The sequence below is a fragment of the Topomyia yanbarensis genome, chromosome 2, assembly GCF_030247195.1.
Source record: "Topomyia yanbarensis strain Yona2022 chromosome 2, ASM3024719v1, whole genome shotgun sequence".
NCBI lineage: Eukaryota > Metazoa > Arthropoda > Insecta > Diptera > Culicidae > Topomyia > Topomyia yanbarensis.
The window spans coordinates 403,697,623-403,723,334 of record NC_080671.1 but is presented as its reverse complement, the minus strand read 5'-3'; the positions used below and the strand labels follow the sequence as shown (position 1 = coordinate 403,723,334).

Here is a 25,712-nt window from a genome sequence, read left to right as displayed (position 1 = left end):
ATGCGCACGGAAACCTTTTTTTGCGGCGGGGAAACTTTTCTTACATCACCAACTGCATTTGGGTGTCATTAACTTTTCTCCCGTGGTATCGTTATATGAACTTGGACCTAAGAGACTGCTGGCTATGTTTTTAAAACAATTACTTCGCGCGATTGTTCCCCCAGTGCAAATTGAATATTATCATTTTCAATTATCCTAATTTTCAATTGTAAAACCTCAATGTTTATGCAGTAATCTTTCAAATGCAAACTAGAGCATAATGATTAGATACTTGATTCTTGAGATATAGGTGGGCTTATAGGGGCTCTGTTTGGTTGAATTATTTCCTGATTAATAGAGAGCTATTTTCTTCTTGTTTTTTTAATTGTACTGATTTGGTTTTTGTTTTATGACCAAAGGGATATTTGCGGGGCATTTGGCAAGCATTGTTGCGTTGATAGTTTCTTATGTTCTGAAACGACAGGATTCCCCAGGAGTTCGACAAGGCTATACCGAAACGTCAGCGACTAGAAATTCTTCAGTTATTGACTCGTTGATTACTATCGTCCCTTTCAAAACGATCCTGCTTCGTTAAAGTAAGTACAACTTGCTCAATCTCACTGGAAATACCATAAGTAGTTCCTCAAGGAAGCCACTAAGGACCACTGATATTTTTGTATTTATCAACGATATTTTTTGAGAGTTTGAAAGTTACTGGAGTTGTACAGCTTGGTTCTAGGAAGGGCTTCCTGTCAGAATCACTCACTACAATTGCAGACGCGATGGGAAATGCCAATCACTAAAACACTGCTTAAGCCCAATTGCAGCGAGGCGTAATTGATCAGATTATATGTGTAATATTATTCACTAAATCTTCGGGGTGTCTTTTCCCTCGGCATGATACTGTACCTTGATGTCGTCCGGGGGCTTTTCCACCAAAGCAGTATTACAGTGATTATATCACATAAACTTGGGATACGTTTATTTTCTCTTTAGTTAGTAACATTGTGAACAAATTTAGTACTTAACTTGGCGACCTTTATTATCCACTTAGGCCATAATACGAAGAGTTCGCTTGTCTCGCTCTGCTCAGTCCTTGTGCTGGTACGGCGAACCGTAAATGAAATAGAAGGCGGTCGGCGTGGGTTTCATTGACCGGGTGTCGATCATCGCGCCCTCCGCTAAACGCCAAAAACGACCGCGTTGTCCGAGGACCCGCCGCCACAAAAACATTGACGTCAGGGACGATCTGCCCTATCGCCATTACCAGAGATCACCGCCAGTGCACCACCTCGCTCGATGTAACCCTCCCGTACCGCCACCAGAAATTAGAAATCAGAACCATTTAATAGAGGAAGTAAATAAACCTAAATTTAAATTTGATCCACACCCGTCGACTAGAACTGAAAACCCCCAAAACAAAAAGTGCCTTCCGTGCACACCCCGGAACGTTGGGAGTTAAGCGGGTTCCCTTCAAGAACTGCAACGTCAATTTTTGGGGGTTGAGAGCAGTCGCGATCCCGTAAACGAGAACAGAATATTTGCCAGGATTCTTGTTCGTGCGGACCGCAAGCCCTATGTTTAATTTTGAGTGTATGGATCATAACATTAGAACATGACCGATTCATGGTCGCGTGGGAACGCGTTTATAACTTGTAGGTGTTAAAACGTTCACTTGATCATAAGGGGGTTTCTATGATTGCGTGATCGCGGGCGTCGTTTTTCGTGAATTATCACAATTGCATGTTGAAGTTTGTGACTAGGGCTGTGTTATCGTGCAGGTCTCGAAAGTTTGTATGTTAACAGGTTTGATCACGTGGGAGTGCGGCGAATTTAAGTGTACGATTCAGATCTAGAAAGGAGTGTGTTCCCCAATATCACTAGAGGGTCCGGCCTTGACGCCTCGAGATTTCTAGTGCATAAGTTTGTTTTTTTTGGGGACCAAAATTGAAGTCATGACCTACTAGAACCAAAAGTAGAGGTGCTACCATTTTGACTTAATCACCAGGATGTTTATAGAATTGCGAGATCCACCATCATATGTATGCGTGAATGATCAAGCCTTTCACGATAATACAATCGAGTTTATATCATCGTGAAAGGGTCGAGAATTTGTATGTCATTGTGTGCGTTCATTTCATCCCGCATGCAGCGTATTGTAGCTCGTTTGTAATTTCAATTCTAACCATTAGGAATACCTGGGAAGTAGTTTTTCCATGTAAATTCCATAAGATTCTACTTCTTCGTATGGTGACAGAAAACCGTTTTCTGTTCCTATCGCAAGTAAGTAGCTTGTGTCAGATCGTGTGGTCGTCCCTCTATTTTGCGATCGTGAATATACACGGGTAGTTTGATTTAAATGTCGTCATACCATAGTTGTTTAATGTTGATATTCAAAACTTTTTTTCCGCCTGGACTAATTTGTTACACGTTATTAGTGCTGTGTGGCAGAAATGCTGGAATTGAATAATTGAGTGATCTCCGTAAGTCGAAGCTTCATTTTTTCTCTGGTAAATGTGACTTGACCCATTGCGTATAGAAGTGTCATTCCTCTGCCCTCCTGCAATAAATCAATATATACGTGTCATTTTCATTTGTGAATAAACTTATAAGGGTTATTATATGCGTTTTTCACAAAATGGTAATACTGTCTTAAGCATTCAAACTTTTGAAAACAATAAGTTGCATAGTCGCTTAGTGGAGCGGTAGCATTTAAGCGCTGACCGTGTCTAACCAAACAAACCAAAAGTGCAAAATACTCCCAGCAGCATGCAAATTCAGACACACACATAGTGAAACGAGCCTATTTTGGCACTATCAGGGAGAGTTTCACACTATTTCGTTATTTACTCAACCTTCAGTCGATAGAATGCCTATTAATTGGTATCAATTTCTTTGCGTAGAATGTTAATGAAAATATCCTGAAAATGAGGAAATACTCGTAATCGAGCGCAACGAAAACTCCAATCGATTGCCCCAATTTTCGCCATACCAATTAAGCCTATGCGACGAACAAACATGGCACAGGCTGCTCCCACCAACAGTTTCAAAAGAGTGTGGAGATAATAGGAATAGGGTGCAAATAGGCTCATTATCCTATACAATAAATTCCATCTTAAATCATTTGGAATGTTCGTGCATGTGTTGAAACTTTGCCGCCCGTGCTAATAAAGGGCACAAAAGTGAAACAATTTATGCTTTGTAATACTGCAGAATGCTGTATTTGAATGCAAACTTATGAAACATAACTTTTGGAAGTTGAGCTTTTGATAAACCCTGATCTAAGTGCTTTGTTGGTTTGTTCTCCATTGCTACTCGTGGGACGAAATTAAATGGAATTCACCATAATTTGCTCATCGGTATTTTTAGTAGCGCCTGCATCAGCAACATACCAAAAAACTCACAGGAAACCACTGCAATCCATACCAAAATCTGATCACATTCATTACAGATAATTTGATTCCATAGCAGTACTAGGTACTAGTATCACTAAGAGCGACCTTCTAAATAACGTGTCCAGTGTCGCTTTCAGGCTTCGTTGATATGAACAGGGAAAGGCAACATTAACTGTGACCACAGCTTGGTGGCTTCCGGGCATATCAAAAGTTCGTTTCAATTTATTTGTTGTCAATTTACCGCAAACCACTGCGCTATCGCCATGCAGAACCATTTTCAGTTGTTGCCATCAGTAGCAGGTTTTCATAATAAGTGTGATTGTGATCTAAAACTAGCTATTTAGTTAAAAGTATGCAAGCTGTGAACATTGGGTGAAGTCCTTGAAGCGTAATAAATTTCAACAGAATTTAATAAACAGGAAGCTACAAGAACGACAGCAAGTTCAAATGAATATTTTCTCTAGATACAATTTTGCTGCCTCGTGAATCCGTTTGCCAGGATTTGACTAATGGAATAAGTTGATGTTTTTCAAGTAGATGTCATTATTCAACATTGAACAATCAGCGTTCCCGTTCTTATCTGCGGGCATTCGGCACTTTTATACTGGCCACATCAACGTAGTTCTGCTACATACCTACATATTTATGTATGTGGAAAATCGACAAAGGGGAAATATCAACGAGTAAACAATGTTTTTAAATTTTATTGAAGTACAATCATAGATATTAATTACAAATTTCTGTTCCATACCAACGAAAATGTAGATGTACGGCAAATCATACCATAATTGGTTCGGACATGTAATTAAAGGATATCCTATGAACGGCAAATGGAACGGGGATTTCAGGGAGAAGTTTACCTTTATTTTCACCAATTGTTTGCTCGATACATTGTATGTGCTAAAATAGAACATGAAATTCGGTAACCTTGACTTGATTGATCTGTTTAAATATAAGATGCTTAGACGATTGTTATTTTATAGAGATTATCGATTGTATAGATGCTCTAGATAACAAATTTGATAAGACCAAATTGTTTGCAAGAGGGCACAATATCTAATTTAAAAGTCGCAAATTTGTGTTTCGACTTCGTCGCATCAGTAGCTTACAGACCGTCTTGGACACTAAATTCGAAAAAATGCCACACTTTTTGTGTGCACGTTTAAACGACTGCTCGGGACTGACGTCTCGACAGCACAGAAATTCTTGTTTGCCGATAAGACCATAGCGAAACCGAATCTGCTGATGGGATGAAGTCTAAACATAAAAGTCTGATTTAATAAATTTAACTAAACAATCCCAGAAGGTACTGAATTATAACTGTAGAAATTCTAAAATTATCCAACATTCTGTGATGTCCAACATACCCCAAATACCGGCTAGAAAAGTTTCGTACATGTACTTTTGTCATTATTGTTCATTTCAATGGATGTCTGGTCGGCCAATTTTGTCCTCCCTGAATGTGAACATGTACACCGCATACATATCATTACACTCATCATGGCAACAGGTTGGAAATTTTATCAACGGACACCAACCAGTAGTTCAGAGGTCAACGGATGCGCACAATGTATCAGTGATAAATTGAGCAATCTACATCATTTTATGGTGCTGTGACTAGCACAACAGTATCCCGAAGAAGTCTTTGATTGTGTTATGCAGATGGGAGAATCAATTTATCACTTCTCTCCATCTGTGTCCTTGTCGGTCGAAACAAAGTATCGGATATGGTCGCGAAATAATTTTGCCAGCAGTTACAGAACCTGTGTGGGGCCAAAATTGATATACCGATAACAGATGGTATGCATCGAAATGCATTTCTATCACATGTTCCATTGCTCGTCCAATGCTGCTATCAATCAGCATACCACTATGTATAGTCAATAAATTGCGTATAAATTGGCGTCAATACATTGGCTTCATATCTGAAAAAACGGTGTGATGGCGTGATAAATGTGAACATTTTCTGTAAAGCATTTTAGAATCTAGGAATGTTATCATTAATAGTATTAGTCATCTAACCTTAAGGGGATCATCTTATATATATTTTTTTCGAGAGTTGTCCTACTGGAGGTGTAGAGCTAGGTTCTCGGAAGGGCTCCACGTCAGAATCACATACTACAATTTGCAGACGAGACAGGTAATGTCGCCCACTAAAACACTGCTTTAGGCCAATTGTAGCGGGCCGTGATTCTGAATGTGATATTCATTGTACGGTTCAGGTATGTAGGTATGTAGGACGTAGGGACTCGCGATCGTGTGTATCATCGCGAAGGGCCCGAACATTTGTACGTTAACGTGCTCGATCGCGTGCGCCTTTGTATGTCGCGTGTGCTAACGTGTATGTAGCTCGCGTGTATAAATTCTATTTCATAACCGTGTGCCTTTCGCATATTCGTGTGTGATCTAAAATGATCGCGCGCGATCCGTGAATCTGTAATACTTAATTTTTTGTGTGCGGTTCAGATTCCAGAAGAAAGTAGGTTCTTCCATGTCATTGGAGTTCCCAGTCGTGCCGCCGTAGAACGTGTGGCCTAGTGGATATGAGCTTTATTTTTTTGATTGGTCCAACTGAATGTATGGACCTAAATTGCTAGAATGAAGGCTAAAGATTTCCGGACGCGACCGATTCATGATCGCGCGCGTTTGCGGGTTCGCGTTTGAGACAGCGTTTGTAACTTCGTAAGTACTAAATCTAGTGATGGGCATTTTGAAAAATAAAATCGATTTTGCTACACCGATTTTTTCAATGCGAAAACATCGATGTTGTCAAACATCGAGGCGGGAAAAATCGATACAAAAAATCGATTTTTCGAGGTAAAAAGATTTGAAAGAAAAATGGATTTCACCAAATCGATTTTATTGAATCAATAAAATAGATGTCAAACATCGAACCGTTTGACAAATTTTTTTTTTGGATACAAAAAATCGATTTTTCTAGTTGAAAAAATCGATTTTGAAAAAATCGCATCGACTTCGCCCATTCCTAACTCAAACGTTCACATAATTACCGGAGTGTTATCAAGTTTGCGCGATCGCGGGCATAGGTGTGCGTAGATGATCGCGAAGGGCTTAAGCGTTCGTATGTTGACGTGTTTGTCACGTGTGCTCGCGTGTATGTGACTTCGCGTGTATAAATTCGATTTTGAAACCCTGCGACCGTCATTCTGATATTTAGATTTCGGTGTATGGATCACATTCTGACAGCGAGTGAGTTACCCCATATTACTAGAGTTCCCGGTCATGTCGCCATGGAACGTTTTGTCTAGTGGATATGGGAGTTATTTTTTTTCTTAATTTTTCAATTTTTTTTATTCAATAACATGGACCTAGACTGTTGGTACCGAGGATAGAGACTTCCGGACGATCCCGATTCCTGATGGCGCGAACGCGAGTTTTTAGATTGACGCTTGAGATCGCGTTGGTAAGATTATGAGTGCTGAGACGTTCACCTTATCACCGGGGTATAATCATGTTTGCGAGTTCGTGGGCGAACTTGGAAAATCGCGAGGGGCTCTAACGTTTGTACGCTGATGTGATTTTGTAACATATTTACGTGTGTTCTTGAATGGTCGCGCGAATCGTGAGTCTGATATTAAATTTTCGGTGTGTGGTTAGAATTCTGGCAGAAAGTGGGATCCCTTATATCGATAGGGTTTCCGATCATGTCGTCGCCATGAGACGTGTTGTCTAATAGGTATGAGCGCGTGCGCGAGGGCTATTTTGTAGGTTCCCGCTTGAGACCGCGCTTGAGAATGTGTGAGTGCTAAAACGTTCACTATCACCATCTTTGTTGACCCAGCTGAAGGCGGGTGTAGAATGGCAGTATAGGACTCGAAAAGAAGAAATAAAAGACAATATATGAGAGACGTAACAGATTAGATAGGTACAAGATACAGCCTAAGTTATGATCATCACATGAAAGACATACATTAGTACTTCAAACTCTACCAATACTTGAATAGCCAACCACAACACATAGCACATCCATTCTCAATTATCTATTTGTTACTGGTTCATTGTTGGTTATGAGCGGGTAAATAGAGGAAAGGTATAGAACAGAAAAAAGGCTTATATCAGCCCTCCCGGTCTCCTCGATACACCACTATCGAGGCATATTGTAATCAACATCTTGAAGCGGACTTCTTATATAAATAAAATCCTGAGTAGTCATAACAATTGGTGGATTATTAATATGAGAACTAATTAACCTCTAGTAGTAGAACTTGGTGCAAATAGAAACTAAAAAGAGCGAAGGTCCTTATATTTAGGTAACTCTATTGAGTCTATTGTGGCTTGATGATGTTTACAATACCGTCAACCCCATCAACCTGCGAGAGCAATGAAGATATAGATATTACATGTATCTAAACTACTTTTAGGTGTTTTGTGATGTGGTTCACGTGGATTGGATTTCTTCAAAAACTACGTGTTTCAGTTTATTAAGTTGATCTAGTTGAGCATTAACTAGTGGCTGAACAGTATGTTTAAGAGAAGGTTCCATCCGTAAGAGATTGTCATCTCTGTTTCTGAAAACAGCGAATCCGATTCGTTATAGACGAGTGTTACTCGCCATCTAAAGTGGAAAAATCATGCGAAAAAACGATACTTTATTTTCAAGTGGCCGCCATTTTCTTTCTATATCGAAATTTTTCATGTTTTTTAGATTGGGATGCCTCTACGGAATGTAATCTTCAAGATTGTTTTGGTTTGCTGCTTGTAGACGACGAATTGCGACCTGTATCGTGCCCGCAGATGAGGTCGGTTTTCAAAGCCCCTTTTGCTGGAGCCGCCATTTTGGACGCCACTTTTGACACCTTACACTCGAAAATTTTTAGTTTATGAATGAAACCTTAATAAATATTTTGCAGAATAGCGCACATGTCAAAGTCATTTTACTTCTTAAAAAAAAAAATATAAAGCATTAGGCACTTTTTGCACAATTTTATATGAGGACCCCTTTAATGGTGTATATTTGAGTGCTGAATGGAGTGGCGTAATAATTTTTGACGTAGGACTACTTTTTTGTTTTCGATACGGGGGTGCACTTTGCAAATTCAACAAAAATGGCATGTAACGAAAAATTGGTCAAGCTTTAAACGCTTATAATTCAGCCATCTCACGATAAATTTTCAATTTTTTTGCAAATATCGATCCGAAATACTTCTAAGATTCCAATGGATAAACCCATAGATTTTGATATTATGGCATTACAAATTTTAAAAATGCACAGCGCTTCCCAAGTCCGGCACGACAGATTTATGTATCTAGCGCGCTACGCTTCAATGAATGACTTCATCACTGACTATTTAACAAAAAGGTTTGGTCGGACATGCTCAGTTGTCTGTGGAACGGCGAGCAGACAACGGTGCTGTGTGCTTTTACAGCCAGTGTAGCAGATTGATAAGTCCGCTACACAGGCTGTAGAAGTTCGCCATGTTTGTTCAACAGGCGAGTGAGCTTGCCCGATTAAGCATCATGCTTTCCCTTGTGCTGTGCTCGTTTCAAGCACGCATTTTATGTACAATTTTTTGTATTAAACACGTGCACAAAATCGCTTGTACAGTCGAGCTCCATGTGCAAATACGGTTAACATAGTGTCGTGGTACTAGTTGTCTCTTTCGCTCCACTTATCATCACTAGCGTGGACTCATTTTGCTTGAGCGTGTCTTCCATTCGTGTACGGATATGTCCAATGTTTTATTTTTCATTTGCTGTGTGAAATAATTGATGGCTGAATCCGCTCACGGTCCATCTCGCCTGGGTGCAGCAGATAGCAATCTGTGCTTTCGTTGCGCAAAGACGACAACTTTCTTAGCAACAAATTTACGCGAATCGATGGAAAGCGCAACGAAGCTTTATTATTTAAGCGTTCGTTTGGTTCTACGTGATTCATTTCCGCATTGTCCCCCTTTTGATTCTGCTAATACATACTACAAAGCCTATTTATGAATGAATTCCGTTGCAAAAAACGTATCTAAGCCCATATACAGGGTGTTTGGTTCATGGTTAAGAACCTCTCGAGGGATGATTGACTGTCATATTTGGAGAAAAAAATCGTTCTACACATACCATGAAATCTCAACCGTTACTAAATTATTGAACTTTTTGTGTTAAAAACTTATTTGTCTTAAAATAGCTCTAACTCAAATTAATATACTTTGTATTTCAAATCTTTTAGATCCATTGCATAGGTGAGAAAATTTTCCACTGAAAAATGTCCTCAAATGTTTCAGCTAATGAGGTTAAGTAATCTTTTCACAGTAATTTATTTAAAATTTAACAATTTTGTTCGATTTTTCGTTCACATCGCGAGAAACTTAATAGTTAACATCACCATTTTAATAATTCAAATTGTTAGTCTTGAAAAGTTGTATAATTTGTTCTTTGATATGATGCACTTATCTTGTCTTGTTTTCATGTGTTTGGGTTATTGAACTTAGATATTTTTATCTCATATTCACTAATACTGAAAAATATGGCCCTTATTATACTTCTTATTTTTATTCGAAAGCCAGGAAAATTTTTCACAGAAAAATGTATTAATACTTTTCAGTTAAGTGAATTTAGTATTCTTTTAGAAGTTAATTAGTTTAAAGTTAGTGTTATTATTAGCATTTTCGTTATTTTCTTAAAATAGTAAATAAAAAACTTCACCATTCTTATCATGGAATTAATGCATCTCAGCAAGTTCTACAATTCTTCCTTTGACTCCATTCAATTATCTCTTTTAGTTTCGTAGCAAAATCGTTTATCTTCTCGTTTCATATGCAACAACAACGATTTCGAACCCACTGCATTTATGATGAGGTCATTCTGTGTTAACCATTAAATTGCAGCGAAATGAAAAGCGATAGGGATAAAGTGTCAAATAACAAGTTGTATAGAATATTAAGGGGCACCAAATGAACAATAGTGACGATAAATTTTGTTGATTAATAATTAGAATAATTACAAAAATCACCAAAAACGCAAATTTTGAGTTATTTTACTAGTAAAAAGTCATGTAGTACACTTAACTAAAAATATCTGTACATACATCGAAAGGAAATTTTCTCAGGTTTTCAATGAAGCCCTGGTAATAGCGATATAAAGCATTTGTTTTAGATTAGAGTCTATTAAGAACTTGCAAGTCAATTACAGGAAAAGTTTAGAAGTGACATTACAAGGAAACGAGAAGAGATAGGAATATTATGTTGAAGAACAAATTATGAATCGTCCTCAAACCCAACTTTTGGATAATAGATATTGCTATAATCATAATTCATTATTTTGAGAAAATTAGCAAAAACCTCATCAAAAACACAAACTTTTAACTACTTTACAACTAAAAGGTAATTAAAACTAATTATCTGAAAGATAGGTAAACATTATTCAATAGAAAATTTTCTCACCTTTCCTAGGGCACTAAAAGATTGAAAATACGAGGTATACTTTTTGAGTTAGAGGTGTTTTAAGATAAACAAGTTTTTTACACAAAAAGTTCAATTACTTTGTACCGGTTGAGATTTGATGGTATGTGTAGAACGATTTTTTTCTCCAAATATGACAGTAAATCACCCCTCGAGAGATTCTTAATCATGAACCAAACACCCTGTATAAAATTATTTTCGGTCCTGTATATTAATAATTACTTCGATATATTATTAAGACTACTGCATTCGCTAAATTTATATGTGTGCTTTACTGCCCATAAATGCATAAGAGTTCCATATTGAAAAACAGCAAGCCGAGAGAAACGCTGTTCAAGGTTTATATTTTCTTTGAGCCTTTTGGATGGGACAACCATGGTTTGGTATTTTTTTCGATATTTTCTACACAAACCTGGTAACCTTATTTGTGCATTGTGATTCAGTGGTGATACAGAATACAATCCAAAAGATAATTCATTCGCGACAAAAATCCATATGGGACTCTTACGCTTTTATGAGCAGTTTAAGAAAGTTACAATAATGCCAAAAGAAAACTAGAAAGGTTGTTCTATATATGAAATGGGACCATATTGTTTAAAATTTGATATTTCTTCACAGGTTCGGGGTTTTTACCACACACAATCGAAAAGTTTTTACAATTTTTCAAGGTTGAGATTGTCCCATAAAAACTTGAAACAGTTCCAGGTATAAGTTCGGTTTTCGGTTGCAGTTTTCTGTTTCTATTTCTTCAAATTTTCTCAAATAAGTTTAATCGAGCTCGATCGCCTACTACAAATAAAATGACCTGATAAGTAAAACGATTTGATTCAATATGTAACATTCGATGATAGTACTTAAACTGTACTCGATTTATTATTAATCCAAATGTACTAAGAAATAAAATATTTCACATTTAGTAGTGTAGTCCTACGTCTACAGTTCGGGCTGTCATAGAAGTTCTTTTTTTTATTATAATGGTTTTAACTTTAGGGTCATTCGCCTCTTAGGAATGGCGTAATAATATTTTGTATACTAGCTACTAGGGCTCGTTGTCAAGTTGTGAGCTTGAATAGTGAAGAAAAGTGAAATGAATGTTCGACAACTTTTTTATGGTCACAATCACTTTCATTCGGAACTGTCAAATTTCGATGTTAGGTATCATCGAAGAATTTTACAACGTAAAACTGCACATCTTCTGATAAAATAATTTTGGTGGTTTATTCTTCTAGAAGTAATTATAGAGAATTAATTATTTAAGAAAATTTAGCTCGAAACTTAATGAGTTCAGCAATGTGTGCTATTTCAAATAACTTTGTTGAAGACATTAATACTTTATATATTCAGTGTATCGAAATATAGTAGAGTATATGCAAAAGAAAAAAGTTATATTGAAGAGAACTGGCTTCAATTTTTTTCTAAATATTATTTTATATCTCGATATGCTGCATTGATGTAGCCTTTATGTTTTCAACAAAATCTTTTAAAATGATATTATCAACAACTTTGCTGAAGGCACCAAGTCACTTACGATTTTTGAAGAATTAATTTTCCACAATTACTTCTAGGAGAATTAACCACTAGAATGTGTATATCAGAAGGAACTCTGTTTTATGTTGGAGAACTTTTTGGAAGTTGTTAATCCTTCAAAGTTGATGATCTTGACTGTTGAGAATGGTTTCGAAAAAAATTTTCGCTTTAGAATTTTACATTCTTTTATTTCTTTGACATATTGTACAAGAAAACAATCTATAGAGGTTTGAACACTGTTCCATATTCGTTCTCCTTGTCTGTAGACTGTAATGGCATCTGTTAGACTACTTATATTTTTGAATGTTCAATAATTCGTGAAACTCCTATTTAATTTTAGTATTTTTAAAAAAAAATCAACAATTTTCACCAAAAGACCCCCCCAAATCAACTTTCTGGCTACGCCACTGGAGATCAGTGTTGCATTGCGCAAGTGATGATCCTGATCCAAAAGCTCTATTTTCACATTTACTTATTTTATTTATTTCTTATTTTTCATCTGAAAGCAATCCTCAAATAGGCGTAAAATCTCATCATCTTTTCGTATTTTTCACACATGATTACAATGGTTTTACACAACAATTAAACATAATCACATAGTACACAGTATTACAAAAACAAAAATCACAAATATAACAAAAAAATGGAATCTTGAAATCCAAATCAACCTCCACAGTCTGTTTTTAAAAACACCACAAGATACAGTCATAAACACTATTAAAAATATTACACATCGCCCTAATGGGTTCGTTCTGACCGTACTCTGTTCCGTTCTGAAATTCAAGTCTTAAGAAGCGGTCTGAGATTTCTCGCGGGCACAATGATATTTATTTCTGAGATAATATCTGGACCATCTATTTGGCCAGTTCAGGAATCAGGAATTTGGCCAGTTAATATCTTCCCAACAAATACTGCTCTAAATGTGTTACGCCTCTTCGCTAGAGTTTCCATATCGATCGATGTATGGTGGTAGCTCTGCTAGGTTACGCTACGGGAGAGTTCTATGAGCGAAACGGAGGAATCTTGCCTGCACTGCTTCTATTCGGTTGATCCAAATGCTCGTGTAAGGACACCAAATAGGTGCTGAAGCTTCCAGGACAGATCGAACAAGTGAAAAATAGAGTGTCTGTAAACAATATGGATCAGTGAAGTCTTTGGCGATTCTTATAATGAAGCAGAGATTTCTATTTGTCTGTTCTATAACATGAGAGTTATGATTTCTGAATGTCAGTTATGAGTCCAGGAGTACTCCGAGGTCTCTGATAACTGTCATTCTCTCTAGCGACTCTCCTGAGATGGTGTACCTCCAGAGTATAGAATTTTTTCTGCGTGTTAAAGATATTATGGAACATTTCGACACGCTGAGAGCCAGCAAGTTGCGATTACACCATTCACAAAAAGCATCTAAGTGTTGCTGTAGTGCCATGCTATTGACTGCACAATGAGAAACAGTTTGAGATCAACAGCATATATAAGTTTACATCCTGGAGGTATAACATAACAAACGTCATTGATGAATAACGAAAAAAGCAACGATCTTAGATTGCTCCCTTGGGGCACTCCCGACAAGTTGATGAAGCTGTATGACTCGTTATTTCCTAATTTTACAGATACGATTTACGAGATATGATTTAAGCCCCTCTGTGAAATTTGACGAAGCGCCCAGCCGCTTTATCTTTGCCAGTAGAAGAGAGCGATCTACACGATCGAATGCAGCCTTGAGATCCGTGCATACAGTATCGACCTGACATCCAACTTCAATATTTTTAATACAGACCGAAGTGAATTGGGCTAGATTAGTAGTTGTCGATCTACCTGAAAAAAGTCATGTTGATCCTTCGATATACATGATTTGGTCTCACGAAACAGTCTCCGTTTCTGCTTGAATCTGTTCCAAAATTGCCTTGGATTTTGTTTCAGGTTCGATTGGGTTTGTACTACATGTCTTGAAAAGAGGAAGCGTTTATAATATTATGTCTTGTAACTGTTGCTGGCTTGAAAAAATTCTCATTGTGTAATGGGGTTTCGTCGGCTGGTGTAATAGCGCAGCTGCTCGCAATCTTTTCATCTTACTTAGCTAACGATTGGACCATGCCGGTTTTGGTCGGGGACGCTTTAACAGTTATTCTGAAAAGCTGTTTCAGGACCAGTAAAAGCAACATCTACATCGATCGCGGAATTCAAAAAAGTCTACCAATCAATGGCCTGCAGTGAACTTTGGAGCCTAGAGAAATTTGACTCCCTGACACCCAGCATTTTGTCATAAACAAACTGAGGACAAATCTGCATTACTAGAAGAGGAGGATGATATGCGTCACATGCAACTAATGACTCAGGGGCTTCTGAAACGGCGCAGGAAGCTTCTACGTCATTTACGAACAGGAGGTCCAGGGTTCGTGAATGCGAGTGTTGAAACGACGCCGTTGAATTAAATCCGATTCCGATCTATCCAAACGAGTCTTATGTTAGTTAGATCATCGTTTGGAACATTTTCAAAATTACCCGTAGGGTAGAGCAATTTCAGTTGAGAAAAAACCACTGACCACCCATGGTGATAAAATATGCTCTTTTGTCAGAATCGTTGTCAATTTTATTCACGATGAAAAAATATTTCAATCGTGTGGCCCAATCTCCGAACGATGTACCGTTACGGAAAGGCTTAATAGTGGCTGCCATTGTATGCGCCATGTCAATGAACTATAAATTAACACTAATGAAAATCTTCACCAATTGAGTGACAAAAAAATAATAAAAGGAAAAAAAATCACTCACCGTAGTGCCGACTTACGATCACCTGCTCGTTAGCGGAAGGTCCACTAAAACTTCCAACTGCGCCGTCGGATACGTTTTCCTCCAGCAGTCCACTGGAATAACAGCGACCTAAACACCAAAGATCACAAAATGAAATTAGAATTTTCATAAAAAAATTGTTTTGTTTTAAATGAAACTAAAAAACGAACAAAACAATTTTTATTTTTACTAACTTTTGTATAAAATAAACCTTTAGTGCAAAACTGGCACTACTGTCATTTCCAAGCCGTCCGCTAGCGAATGACGGATCCCAATAGTAGCATGTCTGTAATAACATACGTATATGGAACTATTGAGAACCAGAGCTACAGGTCCAAAGCCCTGGTAAAGGAGGATGGTTGTGATGATCCGGGCCGAGATCACCACGTAAAGCAAGGTAGGGCATAACCCCAATTCCAAGGCGTGAAGCGACCCGTGCCGAGGGATGAGTGATCGAGGGGGTGAAAAAGATGCTCGATCGTTAACGGAGCCTGTGGGGTACCTGGGCAACCCCCACAGTAAGCGTCCCTTACCACGCTAATGCGGAGCTCTGGCGTGGCGGACATATATTTCTCGCGCTACTCGTGGGACTATACATGGAGGTAAATAAAAATAAAAATAAACAGACGGAGGTGCCAAACCCCTTCGCAAGAGGTGGTTTGGCGAGGTCTCCCCCCCGTGGGGAGAGTAGTGGTGCGATGAGTGCTGCATCCGAAAGCACCAGTGACCCCCCAGCAGCGGTAGGCAATATCCCTACCAACGCATCGGAGGGGCCAATAGCTGCGATGCGCAAAGTAGCGAAGCAACTCGATTCTATAATCGACTTCGCTAGCGCAAAGCAGAACATAGCCAAGGAGTTGAAGTTGAGCCTCTTGGAGCTCCGGAAAGCTGTTCGTGTCGCAAGACAGGAACAGCAGGCATATGTTGAGAGGGTGGAATGTCGGGAGAGGCCCGACAGAGAAACCCAGACAGTGGCCTCCAATAGGGAGGAAAGAGAGAAGGTCGATAGAGGTTCACAGACAGTGGCCTTTACCTTCTACGGAGCAGCCACGTCGATCGGAGCGGCGACCGAGTTCCCCTCGAAGGGAAAGGGAAAGGGCAATCGTAAGACGGCATCGAATGCGAAGCGCCCTAGGAAGTCGCCAGGCGAGGGTGCCAAAACCGACACCACTCGGCGTGCAACCGTCAAGGTCAAACGCCGCCTGGGTGAGGTAAGCGAGGGCGAGAGTGACCTCGCTGTGGAGAGCGATGGTACCAGCAACCCGGCACGACCGGGGCAGGGGGGCTCAAACCCCTGGACGCTGGTTACCAAGAAAAAGCCGGCACCGAAACCGGAGGTACCGCGGCCTGCGAGGAAGGCCAAGGACAGAGGCGAAGCCTTGTGGTTAAAAACCGACAAGGACAAATACGCCGATGTCCTTAAATCGATGAAGGCGGCCGAAAGTCTCTCGGCCCTTGGGCAGGATGTGCGTAGCGTAAGACGCACCAACACGGGAGAGATGCTCCTGGTGCTGAAGCGAGGCGCACAATCAAGTGCAGTATATAAGGCCTTGGCCCAAGAGGTCCTTGGTGAGGGCGCCCAAATCAGGTCGCTAGGTGCGGAAACAACTCTCCAGTGCAAGCACTTGGACGAGTTCACGACCGCAGAAGGCAAAATCGTTTATCTTCTCGTTTCATATGCAACAACAACGATTTCGAACCCACTGCATTTATGATGAGGTCATTCTGTGTTAACCATTAAATTGCAGCGAAATGAAAAGCGATAGGGATAAAGTGTCAAATAACAAGTTGTATAGAATATTAAGGGGCACCAAATGAACAATAGTGACGATAAATTTTGTTGATTAATAATTAGAATAATTACAAAAATCACCAAAAACGCAAATTTTGAGTTATTTTACTAGTAAAAAGTCATGTAGTACACTTAACTAAAAATATCTGTACATACATCGAAAGGAAATTTTCTCAGGTTTTCAATGAAGCCCTGGTAATAGCGATATAAAGCATTTGTTTTAGATTAGAGTCTATTAAGAACTTGCAAGTCAATTACAGGAAAAGTTTAGAAGTGACATTACAAGGAAACGAGAAGAGATAGGAATATTATGTTGAAGAACAAATTATGAATCGTCCTCAAACCCAACTTTTGGATAATAGATATTGCTATAATCATAATTCATTATTTTGAGAAAATTAGCAAAAACCTCATCAAAAACACAAACTTTTAACTACTTTACAACTAAAAGGTAATTAAAACTAATTATCTGAAAGATAGGTAAACATTATTCAATAGAAAATTTTCTCACCTTTCCTAGGGCACTAAAAGATTGAAAATACGAGGTATACTTTTTGAGTTAGAGGTGTTTTAAGATAAACAAGTTTTTTACACAAAAAGTTCAATTACTTTGTACCGGTTGAGATTTGATGGTATGTGTAGAACGATTTTTTTCTCCAAATATGACAGTAAATCACCCCTCGAGAGATTCTTAATCATGAACCAAACACCCTGTATAAAATTATTTTCGGTCCTGTATATTAATAATTACTTCGATATATTATTAAGACTACTGCATTCGCTAAATTTATATGTGTGCTTTACTGCCCATAAATGCATAAGAGTTCCATATTGAAAAACAGCAAGCCGAGAGAAACGCTGTTCAAGGTTTATATTTTCTTTGAGCCTTTTGGATGGGACAACCATGGTTTGGTATTTTTTTCGATATTTTCTACACAAACCTGGTAACCTTATTTGTGCATTGTGATTCAGTGGTGATACAGAATACAATCCAAAAGATAATTCATTCGCGACAAAAATCCATATGGGACTCTTACGCTTTTATGAGCAGTTTAAGAAAGTTACAATAATGCCAAAAGAAAACTAGAAAGGTTGTTCTATATATGAAATGGGACCATATTGTTTAAAATTTGATATTTCTTCACAGGTTCGGGGTTTTTACCACACACAATCGAAAAGTTTTTACAATTTTTCAAGGTTGAGATTGTCCCATAAAAACTTGAAACAGTTCCAGGTATAAGTTCGGTTTTCGGTTGCAGTTTTCTGTTTCTATTTCTTCAAATTTTCTCAAATAAGTTTAATCGAGCTCGATCGCCTACTACAAATAAAATGACCTGATAAGTAAAACGATTTGATTCAATATGTAACATTCGATGATAGTACTTAAACTGTACTCGATTTATTATTAATCCAAATGTACTAAGAAATAAAATATTTCACATTTAGTAGTGTAGTCCTACGTCTACAGTTCGGGCTGTCATAGAAGTTCTTTTTTTTATTATAATGGTTTTAACTTTAGGGTCATTCGCCTCTTAGGAATGGCGTAATAATATTTTGTATACTAGCTACTAGGGCTCGTTGTCAAGTTGTGAGCTTGAATAGTGAAGAAAAGTGAAATGAATGTTCGACAACTTTTTTATGGTCACAATCACTTTCATTCGGAACTGTCAAATTTCGATGTTAGGTATCATCGAAGAATTTTACAACGTAAAACTGCACATCTTCTGATAAAATAATTTTGGTGGTTTATTCTTCTAGAAGTAATTATAGAGAATTAATTATTTAAGAAAATTTAGCTCGAAACTTAATGAGTTCAGCAATGTGTGCTATTTCAAATAACTTTGTTGAAGACATTAATACTTTATATATTCAGTGTATCGAAATATAGTAGAGTATATGCAAAAGAAAAAAGTTATATTGAAGAGAACTGGCTTCAATTTTTTTCTAAATATTATTTTATATCTCGATATGCTGCATTGATGTAGCCTTTATGTTTTCAACAAAATCTTTTAAAATGATATTATCAACAACTTTGCTGAAGGCACCAAGTCACTTACGATTTTTGAAGAATTAATTTTCCACAATTACTTCTAGGAGAATTAACCACTAGAATGTGTATATCAGAAGGAACTCTGTTTTATGTTGGAGAACTTTTTGGAAGTTGTTAATCCTTCAAAGTTGATGATCTTGACTGTTGAGAATGGTTTCGAAAAAAATTTTCGCTTTAGAATTTTACATTCTTTTATTTCTTTGACATATTGTACAAGAAAACAATCTATAGAGGTTTGAACACTGTTCCATATTCGTTCTCCTTGTCTGTAGACTGTAATGGCATCTGTTAGACTACTTATATTTTTGAATGTTCAATAATTCGTGAAACTCCTATTTAATTTTAGTATTTTTAAAAAAAAATCAACAATTTTCACCAAAAGACCCCCCCAAATCAACTTTCTGGCTACGCCACTGGAGATCAGTGTTGCATTGCGCAAGTGATGATCCTGATCCAAAAGCTCTATTTTCACATTTACTTATTTTATTTATTTCTTATTTTTCATCTGAAAGCAATCCTCAAATAGGCGTAAAATCTCATCATCTTTTCGTATTTTTCACACATGATTACAATGGTTTTACACAACAATTAAACATAATCACATAGTACACAGTATTACAAAAACAAAAATCACAAATATAACAAAAAAATGGAATCTTGAAATCCAAATCAACCTCCACAGTCTGTTTTTAAAAACACCACAAGATACAGTCATAAACACTATTAAAAATATTACACATCGCCCTAATGGGTTCGTTCTGACCGTACTCTGTTCCGTTCTGAAATTCAAGTCTTAAGAAGCGGTCTGAGATTTCTCGCGGGCACAATGATATTTATTTCTGAGATAATATCTGGACCATCTATTTGGCCAGTTCAGGAATCAGGAATTTGGCCAGTTAATATCTTCCCAACAAATACTGCTCTAAATGTGTTACGCCTCTTCGCTAGAGTTTCCATATCGATCGATGTATGGTGGTAGCTCTGCTAGGTTACGCTACGGGAGAGTTCTATGAGCGAAACGGAGGAATCTTGCCTGCACTGCTTCTATTCGGTTGATCCAAATGCTCGTGTAAGGACACCAAATAGGTGCTGAAGCTTCCAGGACAGATCGAACAAGTGAAAAATAGAGTGTCTGTAAACAATATGGATCAGTGAAGTCTTTGGCGATTCTTATAATGAAGCAGAGATTTCTATTTGTCTGTTCTATAACATGAGAGTTATGATTTCTGAATGTCAGTTATGAGTCCAGGAGTACTCCGAGGTCTCTGATAACTGTCATTCTCTCTAGCGACTCTCCTGAGATGGTGTACCTCCAGAGTATAGAATTTTTTCTGCGTGTTAAAGATATTATGGAACATTTCGACACGCTGAGAGCCAGCAAGTTGCGATTACACCATTCACAAAAAGCATCTAAGTGTTGCTGTAGTGCCATGCTATTGACTGCACAATGAGAAACAGTTTGAGATCAACAGCATATATAAGTTTACATCCTGGAGGTATAACATAACAAACGTCATTGATGAATAACGAAAAAAGCAACGATCTTAGATTGCTCCCTTGGGGCACTCCCGACAAGTTGATGAAGCTGTATGACTCGTTATTTCCTAATTTTACAGATACGATTTACGAGATATGATTTAAGCCCCTCTGTGAAATTTGACGAAGCGCCCAGCCGCTTTATCTTTGCCAGTAGAAGAGAGCGATCTACACGATCGAATGCAGCCTTGAGATCCGTGCATACAGTATCGACCTGACATCCAACTTCAATATTTTTAATACAGACCGAAGTGAATTGGGCTAGATTAGTAGTTGTCGATCTACCTGAAAAAAGTCATGTTGATCCTTCGATATACATGATTTGGTCTCACGAAACAGTCTCCGTTTCTGCTTGAATCTGTTCCAAAATTGCCTTGGATTTTGTTTCAGGTTCGATTGGGTTTGTACTACATGTCTTGAAAAGAGGAAGCGTTTATAATATTATGTCTTGTAACTGTTGCTGGCTTGAAAAAATTCTCATTGTGTAATGGGGTTTCGTCGGCTGGTGTAATAGCGCAGCTGCTCGCAATCTTTTCATCTTACTTAGCTAACGATTGGACCATGCCGGTTTTGGTCGGGGACGCTTTAACAGTTATTCTGAAAAGCTGTTTCAGGACCAGTAAAAGCAACATCTACATCGATCGCGGAATTCAAAAAAGTCTACCAATCAATGGCCTGCAGTGAACTTTGGAGCCTAGAGAAATTTGACTCCCTGACACCCAGCATTTTGTCATAAACAAACTGAGGACAAATCTGCATTACTAGAAGAGGAGGATGATATGCGTCACATGCAACTAATGACTCAGGGGCTTCTGAAACGGCGCAGGAAGCTTCTACGTCATTTACGAACAGGAGGTCCAGGGTTCGTGAATGCGAGTGTTGAAACGACGCCGTTGAATTAAATCCGATTCCGATCTATCCAAACGAGTCTTATGTTAGTTAGATCATCGTTTGGAACATTTTCAAAATTACCCGTAGGGTAGAGCAATTTCAGTTGAGAAAAAACCACTGACCACCCATGGTGATAAAATATGCTCTTTTGTCAGAATCGTTGTCAATTTTATTCACGATGAAAAAATATTTCAATCGTGTGGCCCAATCTCCGAACGATGTACCGTTACGGAAAGGCTTAATAGTGGCTGCCATTGTATGCGCCATGTCAATGAACTATAAATTAACACTAATGAAAATCTTCACCAATTGAGTGACAAAAAAATAATAAAAGGAAAAAAAATCACTCACCGTAGTGCCGACTTACGATCACCTGCTCGTTAGCGGAAGGTCCACTAAAACTTCCAACTGCGCCGTCGGATACGTTTTCCTCCAGCAGTCCACTGGAATAACAGCGACCTAAACACCAAAGATCACAAAATGAAATTAGAATTTTCATAAAAAAATTGTTTTGTTTTAAATGAAACTAAAAAACGAACAAAACAATTTTTATTTTTACTAACTTTTGTATAAAATAAACCTTTAGTGCAAAACTGGCACTACTGTCATTTCCAAGCCGTCCGCTAGCGAATGACGGATCCCAATAGTAGCATGTCTGTAATAACATACGTATATGGAACTATTGAGAACCAGAGCTACAGGTCCAAAGCCCTGGTAAAGGAGGATGGTTGTGATGATCCGGGCCGAGATCACCACGTAAAGCAAGGTAGGGCATAACCCCAATTCCAAGGCGTGAAGCGACCCGTGCCGAGGGATGAGTGATCGAGGGGGTGAAAAAGATGCTCGATCGTTAACGGAGCCTGTGGGGTACCTGGGCAACCCCCACAGTAAGCGTCCCTTACCACGCTAATGCGGAGCTCTGGCGTGGCGGACATATATTTCTCGCGCTACTCGTGGGACTATACATGGAGGTAAATAAAAATAAAAATAAACAGACGGAGGTGCCAAACCCCTTCGCAAGAGGTGGTTTGGCGAGGTCTCCCCCCCGTGGGGAGAGTAGTGGTGCGATGAGTGCTGCATCCGAAAGCACCAGTGACCCCCCAGCAGCGGTAGGCAATATCCCTACCAACGCATCGGAGGGGCCAATAGCTGCGATGCGCAAAGTAGCGAAGCAACTCGATTCTATAATCGACTTCGCTAGCGCAAAGCAGAACATAGCCAAGGAGTTGAAGTTGAGCCTCTTGGAGCTCCGGAAAGCTGTTCGTGTCGCAAGACAGGAACAGCAGGCATATGTTGAGAGGGTGGAATGTCGGGAGAGGCCCGACAGAGAAACCCAGACAGTGGCCTCCAATAGGGAGGAAAGAGAGAAGGTCGATAGAGGTTCACAGACAGTGGCCTTTACCTTCTACGGAGCAGCCACGTCGATCGGAGCGGCGACCGAGTTCCCCTCGAAGGGAAAGGGAAAGGGCAATCGTAAGACGGCATCGAATGCGAAGCGCCCTAGGAAGTCGCCAGGCGAGGGTGCCAAAACCGACACCACTCGGCGTGCAACCGTCAAGGTCAAACGCCGCCTGGGTGAGGTAAGCGAGGGCGAGAGTGACCTCGCTGTGGAGAGCGATGGTACCAGCAACCCGGCACGACCGGGGCAGGGGGGCTCAAACCCCTGGACGCTGGTTACCAAGAAAAAGCCGGCACCGAAACCGGAGGTACCGCGGCCTGCGAGGAAGGCCAAGGACAGAGGCGAAGCCTTGTGGTTAAAAACCGACAAGGACAAATACGCCGATGTCCTTAAATCGATGAAGGCGGCCGAAAGTCTCTCGGCCCTTGGGCAGGATGTGCGTAGCGTAAGACGCACCAACACGGGAGAGATGCTCCTGGTGCTGAAGCGAGGCGCACAATCAAGTGCAGTATATAAGGCCTTGGCCCAAGAGGTCCTTGGTGAGGGCGCCCAAATCAGGTCGCTAGGTGCGGAAACAACTCTCCAGTGCAAGCACTTGGACGAGTTCACGACCGCAGAAGACGTCGTCGCAGCCGTCAAGGAGCACTGCGGCGTCACAATCGAGCGGGCCTCTGTGCGATTGAGGGATGGACCCTCTGGCACCCAAGTAGCCTACCTCAGGCTACTGAATGCGGATGCCAAAAAGGTAACCGAGAAAGGGAAGCTGAAGATCGGCTGGTCGGTATGCCCCATTAGTATACCCCAGCCGCCTTCAGTGGACAGGTGCTATCGGTGCCTAGAATCCGGCCATAAAGCTTACGAATGCAAAGGCATAGACAGGAGCAAGCTATGTCGTCGATGCGGCGAGGAGGGGCATAAAGAGCGGGGGTGCACTAAGGCATATAAGTGCCTTATCTGCACCGCTAAGAAGCAAGCCCATAAACATGCTATGGGCGGACCTTCGTGTCCCTTCGGCGAGTTAAATAAGAAGAAGCCGTGAGAGTCACACAGCTAAATCTTAACCATTGTGCAGCAGCCCAACAGCTGCTGTGGCAGTCGGTCTCGGAGTCGAGGACAGATGTCGCCCTCTTATCAGACCCGTACAGCATCCCTGCCGGCAACGGCAATTGGGTGTCGGACGGGTCTGGAATGGTGGCAATCTGTACAACGGGAAGGTTCCCGGTTCAAGAGGTAATACACCCCTCCGCCGAGGGTGTGGCGATTGCCAAGATCAATGGTGTGTTCTATTGCAGCTGCTACGCCCCACCAAGGTGGCCAATAGAACAGTTCCACCAGATGATCGACAGGCTCTCGTCGGACCTCGTGGGCCGGAAACCGGTAGTAATAGCGGGAGACTTCAACGCTTGGGCAGTGGAGTGGGGCAGCCGCTGTACAAATAGCAGGGGTCAAGCGCTAATGGAAGCGTTTGCGAAACTCGATACTGTGCTAGCTAATGATGGCTCCGCTAGTACATTCCGTAGAAACGGAGTGGAGGCGTGGATTGATTTGACCTTTGCCAGCCCGAGTCTGGCTCCAGGCATGGAATGGAGGGTAGACGAAGGCTACACCCATAGCGATCATCTAGCAATCCGCTTTAAGATCAACTATGGTGTGCAGCATCCGAGGGCGGGAGATCCCTGTCAGGTACGCGGGTGGAGTCCAATCACTTCGATAGCGAAGCTTTCACCGCGGCCCTGGGACTGGAGGCCAACACCGACAGTCTAAGCGGGGATGCGCTGGTAGCTGTTCTATCACGCGCGTGCGACGCCACTATGCCGAGAAAAACACTGCCAAGAAACGGTAGATGCCCGGTATACTGGTGGAGTGCCGAGATTGCAGCTCTACGGTCAGCCTGTCTCAGAGCTAGACGTAGGATGCAAAGAGCTCGCACCGAGGATGCAAGAGAGAACCGCCGTGAAGCGTTTCGAGCTGCGAAATTAGCCCTTAACAAGGCTATTAAAAGCAGCAAGAGAGCGTGTTTCGACAACCTGTGTGAGAGTGCCAACGCGAATCCGTGGGGTGACGCCTACCGGATTGTGATGGCCAAGACCAAAGGGGGCTCCTCACCCCCAGAACGGTCTCCGGACCGGTTGGCAACGATTATCGAAGTACTCTTCCCGTCTCGAGCCACAAGCCCCTGGCCACCTGCACTACGAGACAGTGCGGGCACGGTCGAAATGGTGGCTCCAGTGACGAATGAAGAACTACTCGCAGTGGCTAAATCCCTAGCAATGAACAAGGCAGCGATCATAGCGAACCCGAACATGTTCAGGCTAGCTATGCAGAGATGCCTTGACGAGTGCCGTTTCCCCGATAGATGGAAAAGGCAGAAACTGGTGCTGTTGCCGAAGCCCGGGAAGCCGCCAGGCGACCCATCGGCGTACAGACCAATCTGTCTGATAGACACGACTGGCAAACTGCTTGAGAGGATCATCCTCAACAGGCTCACCCCGTACGCGGAAGGTACGGACGGTCTGTCAAGCAACCAGTTTGGCTTTCGGAAGGGTAAGTCCACAGTGGACGCTCTCAACTCAGTGATAAATACTGCCGAGATAGCGATCCAACGAAAAAGGCGAGGTATTCGATACTGCGCGTTAGTGACACTTGACGTGAAGAACGCATTTAACAGCGCAAGCTGGGATGCCATCGCGCTCTCGTTACACCGGCTTAGCCTACCGGTGGGTCTGTACCGGATCCTGGAAAGTTACTTCCAAAACCGCGTACTGATATACGAGACCGATGCCGGTCAGAAAAGGGTTCCGATTACCGCCGGAGTCCCGCAGGGCTCGATCCTAGGCCCGGTGCTATGGAACCTCATGTATGACGGGGTTCTGAGACTGAAGTTCCCTCCTGGGGTCAAGATCGTCGGCTTTGCTGACGACGTAACCTTGGAGGTCTACGG

The 25,712-nt window shown here is 40.6% G+C and overlaps 1 protein-coding gene across 4 annotated transcripts in view; it reads right to left on the bottom strand.

The window, feature by feature from the left end:
* LOC131684969 (high affinity copper uptake protein 1) overlaps positions 1–25,712 on the bottom strand; it is a 146,588-nt gene that overhangs the window by 100,239 nt on the left and 20,637 nt on the right. For 2 of the 4 annotated variants that reach the window (XM_058968269.1, XM_058968274.1), the window contains exon 1: positions 15,086–15,195. The exons of 1 other annotated variant lie outside the window; for it this stretch is intronic. The gene's annotated coding sequence lies outside the window, so the exon portion shown is untranslated. Of the gene's footprint in view, positions 1–15,085; positions 15,196–25,712 lie in introns of those variants that run through there. One more of the 4 variants, XM_058968270.1, reaches the window with a different exon arrangement.